Source organism: Molothrus aeneus, chromosome 3 (genome assembly GCF_037042795.1).
Source record: "Molothrus aeneus isolate 106 chromosome 3, BPBGC_Maene_1.0, whole genome shotgun sequence".
In the NCBI taxonomy this organism is placed as follows: domain Eukaryota; kingdom Metazoa; phylum Chordata; class Aves; order Passeriformes; family Icteridae; genus Molothrus; species Molothrus aeneus.
Window position 1 is genome coordinate 94,973,669 of NC_089648.1, and position 22,063 is coordinate 94,995,731.

At 38.8% G+C, this 22,063-nt stretch overlaps 1 long non-coding RNA gene across 1 annotated transcript in view; it reads left to right on the top strand.

The window, feature by feature from the left end:
• Positions 1-21,792, top strand: part of LOC136554990 (uncharacterized) — a 37,101-nt gene extending 15,309 nt beyond the window's left edge. The window contains exon 3 of the long non-coding RNA XR_010783405.1: positions 21,614-21,792. This is a non-coding gene — a long non-coding RNA (uncharacterized lncRNA). The remainder of the gene's footprint in view (positions 1-21,613) is intronic.
• Positions 21,793-22,063: the final 271 nt, after the last annotated feature.

Sequence of the window (22,063 nt, forward strand, 5' to 3'; positions counted from 1 at the left end):
TGTGGATGTCAACATAGCTGCTTTTATTTAACAATACATCTCTTAATTTAATATGGATAGCCAGCATTTTCCTCCAATTCAGGCTTCCTGTTATTGGCACTTGGATTTTTCTTGTGAATAAACTGGAAATACTTTCTGTAACTTTGTCTTGTGTTGCTGAAGTATTTTTTCTTTCCCCCTTCCTTGAACATCCTTTGATTAAATACATACCTCTTTTCATAGTGTGGAGCATAGAAATTTAATTCAAGAACTTCTGCCTGTGGCAAGGCAAGACTAGCAGTGGAAGAGAGGGAGATTGCTCAGAGCAGTTTTTTTGCAATCTCCTTTGGGCATCCAGGTGTATTTCAGTCAGTAGTAGGTCTTAGAGCATCGACCTGAAGGAGCTCTGAGCCGTTCTGTCTTCTTCATTGCACTTCTTTTGTAACTCTTCTCGTGTAAAGACAGAGGACTTGCTTTTAGCTCTCCAGGATGCCATGTAGAGATCTCTTGTCTCTGCTTTCACCATATCACTCATCTCTTTGCCTTTCCTTGACTGACCTTTATTCATTAGATGCAACTTAAACTGCTTGCTTTTGTCTTCATCACAGCCTGCACATGAAATAACTCCCACATCCTGTTGTTCTGTAATGCTATTATTCTCCATTATGGACCTGAAATTTTTCAATCCTTTTCAAACCTTTTTCCTTGGTCTCAGAAATAAAAGGTTAATCAGTCAACAACCTTTTTAACCACTTTGTTGTAGTAAAAGATTTGGGAAGTGTTGTGCACTCTGCTGAAGGCCATAGGCTGTTAACAGATGTTCTTACAGTACTGTTTATAGTACTCTTTTTCCTCTTGCCCTCCTCACTTTCTGTATACTTAGAGAATAGGATTCATATTTTCATATTGCAGTGTTGACTTTGCAGAGTTGATAGCTGCATTTCTGATGTGTGCTTCTATTTCTGGGGAAGCTGCTTTGTTCTGCAGAGCAGTGAAAACATTTTACTTCCTCCAGAAAGATTTTCACCATTCTGCATAACAACTTTGTGTATCCTTAATGTTCCTTTATATATATTTTTTTATATGTATGCTTGAAACTAACTGTATTAAGAAGTTTCACTATACAAGGCTGATATACTCTGCCTTGTATTTTTATTCGTGTGTGTATGTACATTTGTGTATACATGCACACTCCTCATGGAAGGAGGAGGAGAAAGATGCAAAGGAAGCTGTGCAGATGGCCTGGGTTATTCCTACCCATTGCCTAGACGTGCATGCTGTGCAGAGTAAACCAGCCTTGTGTTCTAGAATTTCTTAATACAATTAGTTGCTAGCATTCTGCCTGTAGTTAATGACATTATTCAATGGAATATGTGCTTATCTGAAGCTCTTGCTCAGATATTAGGGGCTTAAAAAATAAAGAAGCTGAATACTTACCTAGATTAGGTACAAATGCTGCTGTTCCTTTAGAGCAAGGATCTTATTAGTGTGTCAGCAATTTAATTTATGGTGGCTAGAATGATCTTTGAAGTTCCTCTATTTTGATTGTTAAAAGCTATGTAACCTTAAAGCCTTTCTAGATATCTGATGTGATTCTGGGATTCATACAGTGATTAATTCTCTAACTATAAATGTTCCTCATCAACATCGTGAAAGATTTTCAAAACATACAGAAGGGTTTTTGACAGCTTAAACTAATCAGTGATGAAATGGCAGAAAACCTATGTGAGACACATTTACTTGCTATCTCCTTGAAATCATACCTGCTATGAGGGGTTTTGGTCTTTTGTTTGAGTGGTGGTGTTCCTTAAGATATTTCAGCCAGTAATTGGAGCTTGTGTGTAATGCAGTGAAAGCAAAGAAACTGGCTTAGATCCTAGATTTACAGGGCAAGGGCAGGACCCAGCTAGGAGCAGAGGGAAAAGCATATAAAGGAGCATGGCTCTGCAGAGTTAGCACAATGTCCTTTCTGCTAAACCTTCTCCAGCTCTTCTTAGAGAAACTTGAATGTGCAGAAGCATCTTCAGAAATACTTGAAAGACACAGGTCAGACTTACTCGAAGTGGCTGTATGTATTCTGCAGAGCTTATTAGATGAGGCCCAGGGCTGTGACCCTGCAGGTGTTCTGTTCTTAGCAAAGGTGGCAGCTGTTGACAGATCAATAATACAGGTATCTGTGAATCAGTGAAGTGCCTCAGAAATGCTTATTTTATGAATATGTAAGCTTCTTCACAAAGAAACTAATAGGAATTATGAACATTCTAAAAATAAGTATGGTCATGTCTTAAGGTGGAAGTCCACTGGAAATGTAATTTCTCTGTCCCATAGTGGGTTAGAGTGGTTGTCATTGCCTTTCAATACTCTTGTGGGATTCTAATTGTTAATGAAAATTGGTAGGAAATACCTGTAATATGCATTCATATTGTTGAACTTATTACAGCTGTGCTGCAGTTAAATATATCTGAGCTGCACTGTTCTAGGCTTACATTCATGAATAAGGAGAGGCCCTTTTACATGGCAATTTTATATGTTTTATTTTAGATATGCATTTAGGAACGGGATAACTTGTCCCCAGTTGCTCTGCTTGTTTCTCTCCCTTAGCTTCAAAGTCAGTCTGGGATAGCGACCTCAGGTGTACCTGTCTGTGCTCAGAGAAGTCCGTTTGTAGTCAGATGAATTCAATATTTTTTCCTCAAAGGAAGAAATTCAAAAGGTAGAAAGCTTTTGAACAACACAAGGGGAAAGATGAAATATGAACTGAAAAAGTGTAGCACTTTTGAATGGCTTACAAAAATCTTACTAGTCGTGGAAAAATCCATAATCAAGAGAGATAGCAAAGATAAAATGTCTGAGAATAGAGGTGGAAATCGTGCTTTAAAATATTTTTTCCCTTCCTCCTGCCACAAGAAATCCCTTAATAGATGTCTGTCAGCTTTTATTCCATGAATATAAATTAGCAGATAATGAAGCAATGTATAAAATTAGTAAGAAAATGTCATGGATGGAGGCAGGACAGCTGGACAGTCAGAAAAAGAAAGAAAGACTTTTATTAGACACAAAAGGATTTTAATGTTGGTGCTCATGATCAGGTAGAAGTCAAAATTATATAGTAGTGCTTAAAGACAATACTCTGTAGACTTGTCAGGCTTGTGATTAAAAAGCTGGGGTGTAGTCAGATACAAATGTTGATGGCATTCTTTCAGTTTTAGCAATCCAGGAGAATGTTTGATAACAGCTATTAAAATAGGACATAGTTTAGAAGATGCCAGTAACTTGTATCAAGGAATTGGAGAGCGGTAATATAAAAACTCTGTGGACTGGTAATCTAAAATTAGTGTACTCCAGATTACAGATGGAAACTAAATTCAATTAAAATAAATGTACCAGGGCTTAACTGGGTGAGTAGAGTTTACGACTGCTTATGGACTTGGTTGACCTGGTCAACATAGACATATAGACAGCTTGACAAGGTTTTTGACAGAAATATTGAAATAGGACTTGGACCAAAGTAGGTAAGTTGAGTAGATCGGACTAGGAAATGGAACTCACTTGTTACATTGTCAATTTATTTTATTTCATGTTAAATCAGGCAGATTGATAGCCTCACACAAACACTTTATGATGTATTCCATGATACTGGATTTGGCAGCCCAAGCATCCTGATAGAAAAAATTGAAATAGTAAAAAGTCTAGATGTGATGTATCTGGTCAACAGATTTAAAACTATTGATGAAGAATAGTCACTGAGTGGTATGTTTCCCTGGGGTGGAGAGTGGTAGGCTTTGATTTTTTTTTTTTTTTTTTTTTTTTTTCTCAGGAGAAATCCTCAGGTATTCCTGTTAGCTTGCAAGTGAATTGAGTATTGGGAAGGTACAATGAAAGTGGGAATGGGTCATATGGTAGGTTGCTTGTATCTCTTAGGAAGCAAGGTGGTACCTGTCACCTTGAATGCCACCAAAACACATAGAATGTACACGTTTAGAAACCAGAAGTGTAGGGAATGTTTACGTATCCTCCAGGCTGAATTATAACAGTGAGGAGTTAGAAAAGTGACACTATGTAAGACTAAGTGGTATTTTGTACTTTTTTCAAGGCAGTATGTGCTTAGAGGATAGGTGAACCGTGGCTATAACCTAGTACATAGCTTCTGTTTTGGAAAAGGGAAGGCAAAGTTGCTGTCTATGGCAGTGCGCAGTGGGCAGTGTCAGGAGATGGGGGAATAGAGGGAGGCATGAAGAATGAACATCTGGCTTAGCAAAGGAAAAAAAAAGATAAAAAATAAGCTAGTAAAGCTGAAAATGTGTAATGGAAAAGCATGGAGAAACAGTACCAAAAGCTTGAAAACAAGTGCTGCAGATAACATTTTTGAAATACTTAAATATTTTCAGTCAATTTTCTGTGTTGAGCAGTAGAGCATGACTCTGTCAGGCAAAATATGTCACCAGTGTACCTCTGATGCATCTGATCAAAAGCATTCCTGCATGCCTCACTGACAGGGTGGAAGCAGAGCACTGACCAGCTCTGTGGGGAGTGAGTGTGTGGACAACAGTGTGAGAGGGATCAGCCTTTAAGTTAGGGTGTTCTAAAGAGATGTACCTTTGTGTCTGAGAGAGAGACTGGATGCTTGATGTCTTCTGAAAATCAAGCCTTCAGAGGATTCATCTCCATGCAGTCAGTAAAGAATGCTAATGGATTGGGGTTTTTTCCATAAAACATGGTTGTGCTCTTTTGACCCCTAAAGAGAATTATCAGCATCATCTTACAGCTTGTGTTGGATGGTATTTTTGAGAGGGATAGAACTTGGCTATATAAAACCAGCATGTTAAAAGTGGCATTTTAGAGTTCAGAGAGTTGGCTGGTGTCAGACCTGAAGTAGCTGTGCTATGGATTACTTCTAACACTGAGCATGCTCTGTTGCTGTGAGCTGAGGTTAACAGATCAAATTCCTAAGTTAGTCAGTCTCTGATTCATCTTTTAAATGTTGTTCCAGGTCTTCAAAGTAAGCCAACTTCTCTCCAGCAACAAATAGTTCCACTTCTCTGAGAATACTGAACAAGTAAATAAGTCCAGCAAAATCTAAATGCTTTTTGGCAAGACAGGATAATGCTAGAAACACTTGCCAAAATTGACTTGGCAAAAGCTCTTCTGTTTTCAGTGGATTTGGAATAGAATCTGACAAGATCTCAGCTCTCTCTCCATGGGAACTATGTGACTCTCCTAAATATTCTTACTATTGGGTGGATTGTGTGTAAGGAGTATAGCTATAGAAGCACTTGGATGCCTTTCTTGCACAGCCTCCCTTATCTCTAAGATGTCAGAAATGGAATATAGCTACATTAGTAGAATAATTCTGATGCTTGTTAAATAAATGGGAAAGTGTGCCTGTAAATATGAAGGGGCAATGCTTTCTCCACTGTTGTTCTGTCCCAGTCTGGCCTTAGTGAAGGTCTGATTCCTGTCAGCAGAACACAGTCAGGAGGGCTTCTGGGTTGACAGCCAGCAGATTAATATCTTCCCGTGGAAGCAAATCCCAGAAGATGGAAGAACAAAAAAAAAAAAAAAAAAAAGAGTGGAAAGAAGTCTAGGCCAGTACCCTCCAGTGTATTATTTTTTTCTTCTTCAAATTTCTAGTGGTGCTTGTGGTAGCACAAATACAGATTAGATGCTACTGTGCTACTGTTCCGGTTTAGGCTGTTTGCTAACAGTGGGGAGTAAATGATTTGGGGCATTAGTTAAATTTTCCAGGCATATGTGACAAAATGGAAACTAATATTTTTACACTTTGTGCAAATAGTAAGCAGATAAAGGAAGAGAAATAGATTAAGGCAAACAGAACCACTAGGGGCAGGGGATAAATAAATGGCAGTCTAAAGAGAGCAAGAAAACTGCCACAGAATTCGAAAGTTGTCTGGCCTTGTTTCCTTCTCTATTTATTATTGAGTTTTGAATTCCTGATCTGACTGAGCTGAATATTCAGGCTGTAGTAAGATGCTGGTGGTGTCACTGGTGATGCCCAGGATGGATGTTCAAAGCAATTTAAATGCTAAAAATTAGACAGGGTCTCCCTCTGGAGGTCTTTAAAGGCATCTCTCTCCATGAAGGGATTTTTGTACTTTTTTAAGAAACACTGCATCATTTATTTCCTAAACCTTGGAATTATTCTGGATCAGGTAGTTGCTTCTACCTCACCCTGGATGTTTAGTGGAAACACAATATATGACAGAACCAGACTGGACCCTGACTGAATGGAAGAACAGACCTGTTCTGTATGAGTGGGTTTTTTACACCATACTGAAAAAAAGTTGGTTGAGGCAGTTCATGCAGACAGATTAAATAGAAGGTTTTGGCAAAAAGTTCTGGTCTAATCTTCTGGTAAGTGACTAAGGGATCTAGAGAAGAAATTACATTTGGTAGCTTCTTTAAAACATGGGACCCTAAAGAAGTAACTGCAAAGGCTAAATCGATTGCATAGCCCCCAAACCACAGTAAAGAGCAGCCAGAGTAGTCAACAAGTGATAGTTATATTCTTATCAATTGTCAAAAGAGTAAAGGATGCATTCTGTTGCATCTGACTGATGAAAGATGTTTAAGTTTTCTACTTTTGCCCCAAGTTTCTGTGCTATCTGTGTTTGTAGCTGGTGAAAATGTCCTTGGTAGGGTCATTGGGGCCTGGACAGTGGCCCTCTGGTCATGTGCCTGAACTAGGTGCTAGCTAGGATCTCTGAAGCATTGGTAAAAATTGCATAATGCTGATGGATGCAAGGTTTACAGGGGAGGCAGCTGGAACTGAGGTGAAACTGATGGGACATTTAAACTGACAGCACTTACCTATGTCTAGGTACCTGCATTAGACCCCAAATGTCTGCTGTAGAGTAAGCTGAATCTCTCTTCAGGCATTTTGACCGTAGAGGACTGCATGGTTTAGGTGTTTTACTGCAAGTTTAATCCTACCCTAAGTGTCTTTGTCTTATTCTTCTTGAATCTGTAAATAGACAGGCATACCTGTTGGGATAAAACCTGTGTAAGAAGTTCTCAGAAGAATCAGGATTTTGCCTGAGAATGTCAAAATGGTGTATTTTTAAATAGATCCATGCAGTGTTACATTGTGGTGAAGTGTTGACAATGTTCAGAGATAATCTGGCATTTCATTCCTAGAGTAAGTCTCTTTTCCCTTGAATAAGTCTTTCAGGATTTAGTATGGCTTCTGTTCTCTTTGGAACTATATTGTCTCTCCTGTCTGTTGCCTAATCCACGTGGATGTTTTTCTGTAGCTCTGTGCAGAACATGTGGGGGCTTTGTAAAGTTGCTAACACCGTTTGTTCTCTACTGTCTGACAGCCTTAAGACAGGAAGCTAAGGGGTTTCAATTTCAAGATGGATCAAGTGGAGCATATTGGAAACCTGTAAACAAGAAGTCTGATCTCCCCTCTTTTTCCCCTTAAGTCTGCACCATAGCAACTATCTATACAGAAGGATTTCATGTCTTGTATGAGGAAATCTGTAAAGAAGCCTTGTTGTTCTTTTGTTCATTTCTATCACAAAGATATTTTATACAAATATATCTGGTGCTGTCCTGGAAGGTTGGGTGTTTCATTCCTGGGAGGAACTGACTGCAGATAGTGGCTTTGTTAAAAGATTTTTTTTCTATTACATTTCCTTCCATGTCAGTGTGCTGAGCTGAAAATCTGATTGTAAAGGAGATGCAAATCCATAGTGAAAAAAATATGCAAGTTTCCTAATCTGAGCATTCTCCTCATGAGGAAGACCTGCAGGTTTTTCACATTAGTAAAATGGAATTAAAGTGATAGCTTTAGGAAAAGGAGAACGTGTGTGTTTCAGTACAGAGTTTGAATAATTAAGATTCGGAACTTGACACATTTTTGCCTCAGGCATTTTGCAGTTGCTGCTTATGAGAGCAGTATTATTTTGAAATGTTTCAAATCTTCTCTCAGTGTCACTGATGTAAGACTGGTTCAGCACTTATACTGCCAAGTGGACATACATTGAGGGGAAGAAGGTATAAGTGCTTCTCTTAAGTCACAGGCAAAAAGCTGCAAGCATCTAATAAAGGTATGAAAAACATCTTCCTTGCCCTAATGTTGGCTGGACTCAGGTCTAAGCCTGTCTCCCACTTTTCTGTGGTTATATATGTGGAGAAAACTGCCAACTGAATGTTTGACGTCTGTGAAGGTGGTTGCACAGCCGGCTGAAGCTTAACCCCCTGCTTGGATACTCTCCTTGAGATGCACACAGTTTGCCTTGTGTTCACAAGTGCTTATTGTCTGCAATCTCCTCTTGACTTTGTAAGTGTACTCATTTACTCATAGCTGAAACAGATTTAAAATATTTCCAGAAAGGGTATTGGTGCTTTAAGTCCTTCAGACTTCTGGCCCTTACTCTGATGCTGTGGGACACGGGTGATTAGACTTGGTCATACCATTGTCGGTGCTTCTCTTGCAGAGAGGTTTTCTGAACTCATGGCAGACTGCACTTGCTGGGGGTATTGACTTAAGGGTAGTGTCATGTGCATTCTCCTCTATGAGAGGTATAGAACAAGAAAATGCTCCTAATTGCATCTATAGAATGTCTACTGACTGTTTTGGATTCTGGTGAGGTATCTTTCTTCCTAGAGATTCAGCAGTTCCTAGTAGAACACATACAGATAAAGCACTTTTGCTTTAGAAGTAGTTTTTTATTTTTTGAAGATGTTTCTGTGGTTGCAGCAGACCTGTTGTGTGAAGTATATGAGTAGAAACAGGATGTGCTAAAATTGCATCATGAGCTAAAATCAGTTGGGACATCCATCATATATTGAGAAATAGTTTGCACTGAATTTCTTGAACTTTTATGGAATATCTTGCAGAATATCAGTTTTCTACTGAAAAGAAAATCTGAAGATATATATCCTCTAGTTTTCATTATAAGCACTAAATGGTCACTTTGATTTGATTGCAGTTTGGCTTATGTTGGTAATAGTCTTTAATTTGCTGGAATGGATTTGTGGAACCAGTTTTCTCCACTTAGCAGAGAAATATCAGATGTTGGGACATAATTTCAAACCTTTCTTTGAGCTGAAATGTAACTAATGTATCTTGAATGCAATTATGCTTTGAGGCTAGTATATATTACAGGTTTTAACTGTGGTTTATATCTGCTGTTATTTTAAGCCTCCAGACACTTTAAACAAGGAGCAAAATATTTGCATTTTAGAAAATGAGGTGTGTGGTTTCAGATCTTCTCACAGAAATGACTGTTACAATAAATTCTAATGCAGAAGATTTGTGTCAAATTTCTACCTTTCCAAAGAATTTGAAGACATGTGACATAAAATTGAACATAGTTTAATCTTCACTTTCACTTTTACCACTTCAGAATGAAGGACTTTTTTGCTTAAGAAATTAAAATCTGAACCCGACTTAACTTTCAATTTCCTCTTTGGTTCCCGTTTTAGCGTGTCTTGGCACCGCTCTTGTGTTGGCGGGAGGTATCACTTCACAGAGCTCTAGGGAACAAAGTTTCCTTGCACTGGCATGAGCAGCATCAGGACAGATTTTTTGTTATGAAGAGGGTGTATATATTATTATGATTCTAAAATTTGGGCTTTGGCCTCTGCTGAAGTGTCTAATGGTGATGACAGAATCATTTCTGATACCATCCCGTGGTAACCTCAGTGCAGTTTGTGCAGCCTGCTGGGGCTGTGGGCAGGCAAAGTTCAATTGCTGCAGCCTTGAAGAGAAAGTAGAGTATGTCTAGCTAGAAACATAAGTCAGGCTGGGAGGGAAAGTAGTCATCATGGTTTTTTAATCAATATCACGAGGTGTTCTCACTATTTTACATAGCCTCCTGACAAACAGCCTGTGTGCCACTTGCCATCAGCCCTCTCTGGGTTTGTGTTCAGAACAGAAAATAAAATCGGGATGTTGCTGAACTCTGCCTAACACATCAGTTCTCTCAGTAAGACCCATAGAATTGCAGTGCTGGTAAAAAATATCTCTAGGAAGGAAGTACCCGAGCTGCTTGCATCCCTTTCTTCTCCCTTTAATACTTGGCAGGCTTTCACTTAGCTTGGTCAGGAAGTATTATGGGGTCTGTCTGAAATACTAGCTGCCTGCCCTCATCTTTTGCCAGAAAGGGCACAGGCAGAACTGTATGCAGTTGCTTTATTTATTTAAATTGTACTTTACCTTACTATTTTCCTATGCAGAAGTTTAGATTTCCTGGTGGTGCTTTAAGACTCGTGAAAGAAAATGAAGCCTCTGTTCTCTGTTTGGTTTGGTCTAGATGAGGTTTCTTGCAAATTAGGTTTTTTAGAAGTAGCCTGCTCATTTTGTACAGAGAGAAGATCTGGATGTGAGTAGCACCATTCCATGTTAGCACGATTCACAGCCCTGATGAGGGGAACAGGATGAGGTTTTGCAGCTTCAGTGTGGGAGGCATTGGGCACAGAAACTTTTTAAGATATTATTTCTGTTGCCAAGCCATTTGCTTAAAAAATTCGTGTGCTGGAGCCTGTCTCTGCCCTTATCTAATGCAGCTGACCCTCGAGTTTCTTGCTTCCTGCTTCTTGGATGGAGCCTGGATTTTCACATTTTCTCTAACTAACACTTCTTTGCTTCTTGCTTCATATCAGCTGTGTCTCTCAAAGTCACCAGGCAGGTTGTAGGACTGGAAGTGAGGCAGGAACAAGAAAAAAATGTGGTGCCTTTTTCTCTTGTGCCTGTTTGCCTTGTCTTATACACTGACCATATGATGTGACAAGTTTGATTCGTTGGCAAAATGCATGCTGAGAGCAGCTTTTTGCTCCATTCCTGTGTTAGTAATGTGAGATTGAAACCACTTCAATTACCAGATGGATTGGGTTTTCAAAGGTTATAATTCTCATGAACTCTGTGAAAATGAAAGTTTATATTTATATATCCTACCCTTGGATTATAGTTTTCTGTATTTATTTGTTTAAGTACAGGGTACAGCATGTACTATTTGATGTACTATTTTTGATGATCGCTGTATTGTTCCACTTCCTTAAAATAAATAAAATAAAAATAGACTAATACTTAGCAGCATGCTAAGTGGTGAAAGGTTGATACTAATTAAATAAGATTGTCAAAGTTCATGTAGGAAGAATTACAGATGGTCCAGAACTTTTGTAAATAGTTTAGGTAGTCTGCCTTTATATTTTCACAAAGTTTGGGTAGTCTAAAGTTTTCACTGCATTTTAAAAAATGCAAATCCCGCAAGAAAAAAAATGTTCCTTTATTTTCTACTGGCATGATTTAGGCCCCTCATGTGCACATATGGAAGTTAGGCAGCAAGAGGACAGGTGGGGATGGAAATATAAAACTGCTGCTAAATTGGTACCTCTCAGTTCCTTTGTTCAGCATAAGATTTCCTTTAACCACAGTAAAAAAGATGTGGTTTTTCAGGAAGCCTCCATATGAAATAGCTAAAAAAAATATATCAGCATTTGACTAATGCCTAATTTACTACTTTTTCATGGAAAAAAAATACTGCTGGATCCGAATCTGTCCTATCAGTGACGTTGCTGTTTCTGTAAACGCTGTCTGTGGGCTGGCTCCAGGGCTCTGTTTGTTCAGAGCTGGGAGACTCCCTTCCAGCAGAGGAAATGGGACGATGTGTTAAGCTTTTGCTGGAGATTGTTCACTTGCACAGAAGCTATATCCTCTGCAGGGAAACAGAGCTTGGATCCCTGCCACAGCGTGTCCGTGATGTTAACGAGGAGGAGAAGCTGTGCCTGCTTCAGCAGCAGTCTGCTAATTCAGAGGAGGGGTTAGAGAACAAAGTGGAGTTTGATGAAATTTAAATGCGACACTTAATCCTGTTAGCAGACAGAGGGAAAAGTTTTTTGTTCCATAGAGGGGAAGGAGAGGAGCTATTGAATTTACCTGAAATCTATGCATCAGGAAGAACCATATCAAATGGAATCTGGGTCCATGCCTTGTTTCAAACACATCATCTTTGCCAGACAGAAACCTCAGCTGAGTCTCTGGACAACTGAAGCCCTGCTTGTTTTCAACCTGCAGCAACTGTTGTTTAATACAGATAAGCAACTTGATCTTCTTTGGGTTGCTCACATACCATAGTGATGAGCCTTACTGAAATACTACAAAAGAAGTTTTAAGTTTACTGCCTATTTAGGAGAAAAGAAGGTATGTTCAGGTGAGGCTATTTTTACTGTATTCAGGGTCAAGTAGTGATTTTATTGCTAAAAAAAAATTGTTTAGCTTCAGCATAGCTGCCTTATGCAAGTAATGCCTGTTCTTTTCTCTCAGATTTTTCTTTGACGTTGCTAATTAGTCAGCCTTAGCCAAAAATGGGTTAAATGACTTCATAAGTTGTCAGTCAGGTGTTCAGTGTGACTGCAGCATGTGGTGGGGCTGAGCACCGTGATTTCTGTGAGGTCCCTGGCACAGTTCTGGATCAGTGCGTACGTGAACCTGCCCCTGCATGGGTGGATCACGCGGCGAGGCAGCACCGGTGGGACTGCTGCGTGTAGACAGTGTGAAGAGGAGGACTCTGAGGGAGGCTCTGAGGGTGGAGATTTCATTTCTGTTAAGACACACTGAAGAAGAAAGCATGAATGAGCTGTCATAGAAACTGTAACGTGGAGTGCCAAATCTGTCCTTGTGTGATACTGGAGGTAGAGAAAAAGGCTTACTAAGGGCAAGGAAGGTTGCAGATCTTGACTGGCCTAGACCATGACAATAGCTGCTGTTTGATTCCGCTGAGAAGGGACAGGTGGCCCTAAGAGGATATAAGGATTCTTAGAGTCTTCTTTCTGGCAGTAATTTTCTAAATCTATTCCCGTCACAGCAAGATTTTTGCCTTTACTTCACTGGAGAGTATCAGGTTAAGAGATACGTGGAAGACTAAGAGTTGCCTGGATGGACTGGAAATGTAAGGATCAGTTGAAAGGAGCTTAAACTTAGATTTTATGCATAAATAATTTGCAAGCCTGAGTGTTTGGCTAGGTCTGTGGAGTTGGAAGTATTAATTACTTGTTAGAGTTAGCAGGAATATTTTTCTTGAAGTGTTAGGGAGATGAAGAAAGATTTCATGTGTGCCATTGGACACAGAGTCCAATGGCAGTTTTCTGGACTATGTTCACAAAGGGGATGGGATTTTTTTTAATTGCAAAGTAAACCACCCAGATTGAACGTGTAGAAGAGCTTTTAAGGATTCTCATTCTAAAAACAAATGGAATATCTTCTGATAAGGAAGGAAGAAGGGGGGTAGCAGAATAGAAGACCTGATTCTAGACTGTCACAGAAAAGATTGGTAACTCAAAATACACAGGGATGGAATAGTGCAAATATCTTTAGACTTTGGCAAGAGCACTGTTTGTTAAGTTAACCTGAAGGAGATCTGGGATGGAAATAGGAAAGTGAAACTTAAGGCAACTACTGTGCTTAGAGAAGAAATAGAGATCTGGGTATTTAAAGAAGAACCGAGTAATCTAAGAGAGGCAAAATAATTAAAGGATGAAAATTCCCTAATAAGTCATACTTTGCCTTTAAACTTATTTGTAAGTCATTGAAAAGGGGATGTCTTTAAAAACAAATCATCCAACATTAATATTTTAACATGGTTATAGTAACCATAAGACACTAGCAATAGGAAATGCTTCCTGCAGTGCTTAATTCTTACTTGTGAATGTAATAGAACTCTTAAGCCAGCATTGGCAAGAAAAATTAAATGTACAAGTATTTCAAGTGCAGTGCCAAACATTATTCCTACTTGTCCATGTAGAAATGACAGCATTTCAGGCTGGTAATTTCCACATTTTAAAAGCATCTTTAACTAGAACTTTTTTCAGTTTCCTTCATTGAGGAAAACAATGTGTCCACCATTCTCCATCTGCATGGGCATGCCCCTACTGCCCCGTAACTATTGAAATGCCAGCCTCTTTCAAAGCCTCACAGCTTGAATGCCATTTGCCATAGTGCATTCAGCAGCAGAGCTAACTGCTTGGTGGGTGTAGAGGAAAAGCTAGAAGATAGCTGCACATAATTTAGGTAATGTAGAGAAAAATCCAAAACCCCCTTTGAATACTCAAGGGTGAACTTTGAAAGATTTTAGGAAATTAAGTTGTGCTAAATAGTACCTGACTGTAAGCTTCTTTCCACTCAAGTTTTGCTGCTGATGTGAACTTCCAGTAACTTTTTAAGTGCATCTTAGCAGTTCTGCTTCTGCAGAATCTGAAATTCTTTGTGTTCTTATAAATTTGATTTTGAAGGAGTTACATTTCTTGGGTGAAAGGAGCCAGCTATTCTATTATTCTGGCATAGTGCACAAGCTGGCTGTTGAGTCATGTACTCTCAATGCTGGTAATGTTCTTGAGATTTCCTGAATAGACAGTAACTGGAATAGTGCTTATCATCTGGACATAGCACACTTGGTCTGAGCAAGTGGAATGTGTAAAACTGAGACACTTGGGTTTGGTTTGTGCATGTTTTGAATGTGCAAAAAGTGGGGGTGAAATGACACGCAGAAGAGCTGTTGTAGAAACAAGTGTTTACGTGTAGGGAATTTGAGGGAGGGAAGTTAACAGAGAGAAATTATGAGCCTCAAGGGTCCTTGTTACAATTAGAGCCAAGACTCAGGAATTAAGAATTCCAATTTAGAGAGTACGCATAAATTACCTCTTGTTTTAACCTGACAAAGACGTGCAGTTGTATGGAACAAAATAGGAATTGTGAAAGGTTTCCTAATAGAACTCAAAAGCAAGGTGAAACATGCTTATAGTTTTTCTATTTAATTAAGCACTTAGTCAGGTCTGCAACTAACCTTGCCTTTCCTCTTGAGTCAGTGGTTAGGCTCCTCCAGGAGAAACTTCTCAGACTACAAAGCTCACCTGAATTGAAGGGAGGTTCCAAGGCTTAGTTTAGGTATGAAATTAAGAGGTGCTCTACTTTAAGTGGTTTGAGGGTTTCCTGTGAAGAGATTTACTTCACATTCTTTTTTTTGCATTTGCTGCTGCTCAATTTACAGACTTACAGGCGGTTTGTGCTCCATCTCCCCTTCAAAATTACATGGCTTTCAGGATGCTGCCTCTCTGCTTTTTATTTCTGTTTTTTATATTAATATCCCAAAAAGAAATGCTCAGAAAAAGTCTCTATCTGTATTTCTATTGCTCTCTCAATTTTATTCAACCTGAGATACGAAATTGTACCAAGGAAATCCAAGAGTGCGGTATGGTTAAAACTGAAGCTCAAACCTCAGAGCTGTGCTGAAATGGCCCTGTAAGGCAAGGAAAATATTTCAGTAAGTTCTTTTCCAAACCATTGGCCTAAAAAGTTAATTTTTTGTTCATGGTTTTGAATTCACCAAATTTCTTTTAATTATATAATTTTTAAAGTTTTTTGCATTGGACTTAAGAAGATACATGCACTGAGTTGATTGCATTTAGTAAGAAAATCAGAGATTTTGTAAGACTGTGCAATAAGCCAGTATTAAAATTATAAACATTTGCTGTATTACTCTTATGCAAGCAAGTTTTCCTGATGTAAATTTCCACAGGTCAATGTATGTTGCTTTGCTTACCTGAATACTGTTTCTTACAAAATGGAAATCACAGTGTCACTAACATTGAGTAGGTCTATGCCAAGGAAAAAATTTTAAGTTAGGTTTCTTAGCCACTTAACAATTCTCCTCTTGATTTCTACAGATTCGGGTGTTCTCTTAATACAGAGTTTTGCTTCAAAGTAAGACTTGTTGATTGTGGTAGGACAAGAAGCTCAATCTATAAATTCGCAAAGCTGAAAATTCTTGCTGAGACTAAATAACATAAATTATGTTTGGCATGGGAGAGTGGTTTCTTTCCTTTTTTGATTGTTTTTTAACCTGTGCACTGATGGTCTGAAGTAAGGCCTGCTCTTTAAGTAGCCTGTGAAACCTCTCTAGTTAATAGCTCTAGTAGCAAAGTTTGTAACTGAATTTGGACATGGAGCAGAAAAAAATGTTTATGTGCTACATGTCTTGCTGAAACTAATTTCTACCATCAAGAAATCATAGATTTATATATTTATTTGCATGAAGAAGTTAGATAAAGTCTGCTGTTAGAAGTTTCAAAGCAAAATCACCTCAGCCGGGGATGCTCTGGAAACTCTTTCCTTTGCAACTCTTTCCTTTGCAACTCTTTCCTTTTGCAGCTCTTGTGAAAATCAGAGATGGGGAGAATGTGGGGAGAGCTTGTGCTGTAGCACAAGGACAGACATGGTAATGCTTGTTTCGCAGAAAAGCTTAATTTAGCTTAGCAACCTCATTGCTAAATATTCCCTGTCACTTTGCAGCATAATCTAAGGAGACTATTTAGGAACAGAGGGAATGTGAATGTGTGGGGCCAAGACTCGTTGCTAGAGAATCTGATGAGCATGAGAGAGGAGAGCAGTGAACCTTAATAATAGATTATTTAGTATCAAGCTGGTTCTTCTTGTCCTGAGGCATACGATGTTTAGGCCTACTCTTATGCCTTTGTTGGTTTTTTTTTTAATGTTGATAGTGTGCAAATGAGATCTATTGTGCGTGATTTTTTTCCATTCAGGATTTGCAGCAGGGCTGGATATGTTTACCGGGACAGCAGGGGGGAGTTAAAGAAATCAGAGCCTGGAGTAGGGGGTTGTACTAGCAATTCTCTAGGCTGTACTGACATCTGGTGGCAGTTTATATATTTATAAAGTATTTGAAATACTTTTCATTCAAAGGTGGGCCAATTAATTCCCTGTCTAGAATATGCCTGCTTATGTATTTTGGGCTGTTCCACCCTATTTTGTAGCTTGTGTGTGGTGACTGTTCTTTTCCTGCGGTCTTGCTTCTGACTCTCAGAGGCAAAAAGTTTAAAATTGTTGAAACTAATCTTTCTTTCACCTAGTTAAAATGTATTGACTTTGTTTTCAGATTTTTTTGTGAGTCTTATAGCAGTTATATGGAAAAGGAAACATTATTTTATTTTCTTCCTTTCCCTTCAAATAGTTGCAGGGCTCATGAAGAAAATGAATGGGATAGTTTTCTTTCTTTGAAGCTGAAAGGAGAGATGAAGGAGAACCCTGAGATCTGCCTCTATTTTTAGGTCTTCCCCATCAGACAGAGACTCCAGGGCTCCTCTTTACCCATGTATATATAAATACATGTTTCTGAAGTGGAACACAAAATGTTTAAGATGGGAAAAAACAGAATTCACTGTCATGGACTTGAAGTAATCTTAGAAACATGTCAGGGTTTTGTTTTTTTAAGAAAGTTGATAACAAGTCATTGTTACCAGGATCAAAAGGTATTCACTGAAACTGTGTGGCTTTCCAGGCAGGTGAAAAAGAAATCTTGGCAATTTTGAGAGAAATTGTTCTTCATGTAGGAGAACAGCAGTAGTGAGAGGTTTGTAGTTTTCATGGTTACCACACAGAGATGGAGACTTAGGAATGGGTTCCACCAGACTCTAGCTGAGCTCTAAGGATGCCTGACACTGTGAGTGCTCCTTCCCAAGTCCAAATCTCAGTTCTTACTTCAAACTGACTCAGCTATTACACTACCTACTAGCTGCTTCTTGAGGGGGACTGATCAGTGGAGATAAGTTAGGAATATCTCCAAATGTAAAGACCACAAAGTCTCCAGGATTCCACCAAGCAAAGAAGGAAGAGTTTTAAATAGCTTGCAGTCTTCCCCGAGCCTGCTTCTTTTTAAGTTGTCTGTATTCAGAAGGGGGATTCAGCACAAGTATTTTGCCCCTCAAGTGGGTCAATGCAGGTGGGTCAGGTAAGCCTTTATGTAGGCAGGTTAGCCTTCCCTGTGTGCATTATGGATTTTGAGGAAGGTTTTGAGACACTTTAGAATTTTTGTGAAAGGCAATGTAAGAGGCCTTCCTATACAAATAGTGCATCATTAGTTTTGCTAATGGCACAATATTTATAATGTTCAGTGATATTTGCCCCCATTTTCATGGTGTGCTTGATGCAGAGAAGAATGATTAGCTTTTTTAGAGGGCCATGAGTACAGAAGGTAGCATAAAGTCAGCTCATTTTACAAGCCTGTAAGGGAGTTAAACCTTACACTATATATAATTTTCTTCCTGTTTGCAGACAGGGTAATTTTTCTTTATTTTATGGTCCTCTGCTGTTGGGTGATATAATTGAGTGGTTCTGGCTATAACAAGTATTCTCTAAAGTGAGCAGTGAGTAATTTGTGCATGTTGGCACCCAACTTATTGTCATTACCAGAAATTAAACATTTAACTTGCTACAAAGGAAAGAGAATACGTTTTCTTTTCAATCTTTTCCTTTTGTGCTTAGTTGTAAAATAAAAGCAAATTAATGACTACATTTTCTTTATGATGTGGCATTTACTGGGCAACTCACAGTGTCTAGGTGATGGCAGGGCAGTGCTTTAGTTTTGGGTTGTTAGTTTGTTGTTGCACTGCATTCTTTTAGCAGCTGCTTCTAATGTAACTATCTGTACTACATTTTACAGTCATATCCCTCAAGTGTAGGAGAGTGAAGCCAAGGGAGGGAGAGCAGGTTTTAGCATCAGAAAAATGACTATGTCACTAACACCTTGCCTCTTGGAGATCTGGGGGAGAAAGCTTCTTTTGCAGTACTTAATCCTTTTGTGATAGCTTTGCTGAGACCATGACTGCTTGTGTGGCTATTGGTGCAAGTAGTGCCTTCCCTTAGACCCTTCAGGGGAAGGATTTTAGGCTAGCTTTGTGCAAGGATTGCTGACAAATCACCAGCTGTATTTCTTAGACCCCTACAGAAGGACATGCTTTGCAATGGAAGCTGGGGCAGGCAGGTTGCTGTATGTGGGTACCTGGACATAGATGAGGAACTGTGCCTGGCAAGGGGTTTTGATCTATGTAGCTTCATATCCTCCTCAAGTACATCACCTTAGATGCATCTTTGACTACATAAATATTAGTAAAAAGAGAGCCACCTGAAACAATATGGAAGTCAAAGGCAGTCAATAGAGAAGCAGTAGAAATACAGAGGACTTGTACTTAAAGTCATCATTTAATTGTTGTCATGTTCTTCTGTCATTTGTTTTGACTGTAGGCCCTTTAGAATAGGAATTACTGTGTTGCACATAAATGAAATTCTTGCCAGAAGATTTCCTTAAATTGTTTGAGGTTACCTGGTGCACCTTTCAAAAGCACATCTGAAATATATATGCAAAACTGACTTTTAAAGTCCTAATTCACTTGTCTCATTCATTCAAATGCTAAAGCTGAAGAATATATAACAAGTCTCGGAAGTGTTTAGGATTCTGTGCAGCCATAATATGTTACTTAGGTTTTATTCTGATTTTTCCTGTTCTGAAACTCCAGATTCTTTTTGCTTCACGTGTTTTGAGTATTTCCTTGTCACTGCATCATTTGCCTTGACAAGTTTTCTTCTCTGTGTGCTGACAGTATGTTGCCTGTTACAGCACTGGCTCTCACAATTTTCTTAGATATGAGGCCCACAGCTCCAGTAGTTCATAGGCTTGTTTTGAAAGCAGATTTTTTTCCTGCTATAGACATTTTGGTGACAGTTTTTTCCTTTTACTTACTTTTTAGCAAATAAAATATCAATGCTTTCTGAATTTACATAGTTGTGTGGGGTTTTTTTATTGGGGACATACTAGATTATTAGAAATCGGGTCATTTTTTTTGTTCCATGTATTAAACTTGGAAGAACTGTTCTAATCTTAGAGTGTAAAGTAAGTTAATATTTTCTAAGTCAACTGTCTGATTTTAAGCCCTGAAATTTGAATTGTACTGAAAAAGTAATTGTAAATAGCAGTTCTAACCAATGGTAATAAAAGATGCACACCAAGATGATACCATGATTGTGTTTTAGATATAAAAAATAATCATCATAGCTCTTCCAGGATCAAAATAGGATCTGTTAGCAAAAGAAATACCAGATACCTGTCAACTAAAGATTGAGCATACTGTGGTAAATTCCATCAGAGACTACCACAATATTACTTTTTAACTTTCTTTTGTAAAGAGCTGAAGTGCCATCTGCAAATCTTAGTGATGTAAAGAGCTGAAGTGCCATCTGCAAATGAGAAATGTTAGGTCCCTTGCAGCAGTTCATGTGGGATTTCAAAACTGGCTCTGCCTCCAGGAAGACCTGGGATTAGATTACCTACTGAGATGCTTACACCTTGATTATTCTGAGATGTTCCAATTTTCCTTGCTCTGACAGAACTGCTCCATGATTTTATTTCTGCACTTCTTGCTTTTGTTTCTCCTGCTGGATTCATCATTGAGCCAATGCCAGGCTGTTTCTAGCAGGGCTACCTGGCAATCTGATTGGTGTGGCTGCTTGACAGGGATTTTCCTCTTCTACTCTATGCCCTAGAGAGAGATCCAACCCACAGACCCCACTGACATGTAAAAGTGGTGAAGTTAGGAAAGATGCATCTTTTTAGTGCAGAACTAGCATAGATTGTTTAACTGCTGACCAGATGATTTATTGAGGACAGACAGCTTGAGAAAGAAAACTTTTAATTCTTAAAATTTGTCCCACCTCTGTCCTTGCAGTTTGTATTCTTTTATAGCAGACTAGAAGGTAAAGACAATCTGTGCCTTCAGATCTATTGCAACTTTTGAGCCTCTTGCAGATCTCTAGGCCTCCTTATGAATGGTCAAGCAATGGACAATTGCATAGTCCCCTTCTTTCCCCTTCTGCTGCTGCTGTGTTTCCTGACCAAATCGATTCCCTCCAGGCACTGGCTTTTGGGATATCTATCCTGATTCTTACAATCACTGGAATGTTACGTAGATAATGGTAGAGGAGAAAACTACATCGTTACTTTGGTCCAAATGAAACTTACTTCATGCCCCCAGAGAGGCTGTTTCCTCAGAAAGCTGGCCAATACACTGTGCTATAAATGGTGTTCATATGATGATGAGCACTGTACTAGTATTGGGGCAACCCTATACTCCTAAGGAGCTAAGGCTCCTCTACCTTTTCAATAGCAGATTAACTTTTTTTGAAGTACATTGCTGTGCGTCTGTAACACAATTCAGGTCCCTGGTCACTTGAATATTTTTTTTGCACATGCATTGTTTTTTAAAGCAGAAACTACTAATAATCTTGTCCCAAAGTTTTTCTTACATTGCACTTAAACCTGTTTAAGTGGAATCGTTTTCTCGTCTGAGGATTTTGACTTTTGTTCTACGTGAGAAAATTTTTTCTTTTTTCTGATTGGATTATCTTTTTTATTTTAGCTTTATTTTGTTTGGGGCTTTTTTACCTCCTAGAGATTATGCCTTCAAGGAAACTGAATACTTAAAATGTTTCTGAGTGGAAAGTACAATCTCAAATGTACCTAGACTGCTGTTATCAGCCACATGTTGCTATTTAACCAAACTCTTCAATTTACCAAGCTATATCTTTAAAAGTATTCTTTTCCTCACAGTATTCAAAAGTGTTTCTGAACTGTCATTCCTCTTTTAATTAAAAATAAGCTAGATAGTGTAGGCATTCTGTGAGCCAGCACTCTAAATATCACTTTGAAATCATGTTAAAAGCTTCCAGTCCTTTGGAAATTACATGACAGCTCTTACTTGTAGAATGCAAAGACCATTTTTCTGCTATGTGCACTCATTAAAATGGTGTATTCTCTGTTTTCTGCAGGCACAACTTCAGGACATGCAAGAGTACTTTGGAGTGAACTGGCAGTAAGCCTTGCAGTACCATGGTGGCAATAATACTGGCTGTCCTCTGGAGATGCTGAAGCTCAGCCTTGTTTTGAACTTCTTTCTTAGACCCTCCAACTTGTTCACAAAGGACTTAAAACTGATTTGGATTCATATGGTCATGGGTATGGATTTTTTTCCTCCCATTTCTTGACATCTGCATGTTTCCAGCAGTCAGTGATGAAGTCAGTGCTAGGTCTGCTGACATTTGCTCTGTTCTGGGGAGCTCTGAGTGACAGGTATTGTAAACATCCTACACTCTCAGCTGTGGAAACTAAGGAAGCTGGGAGAAGGCTGTTTACTCTCCCTGCCTTGGAAATCATCTGGAGGGCAAGGATGGAATATTATGTTGATTGTATTTCTGACAGCCTGTATTTCATACTTTACA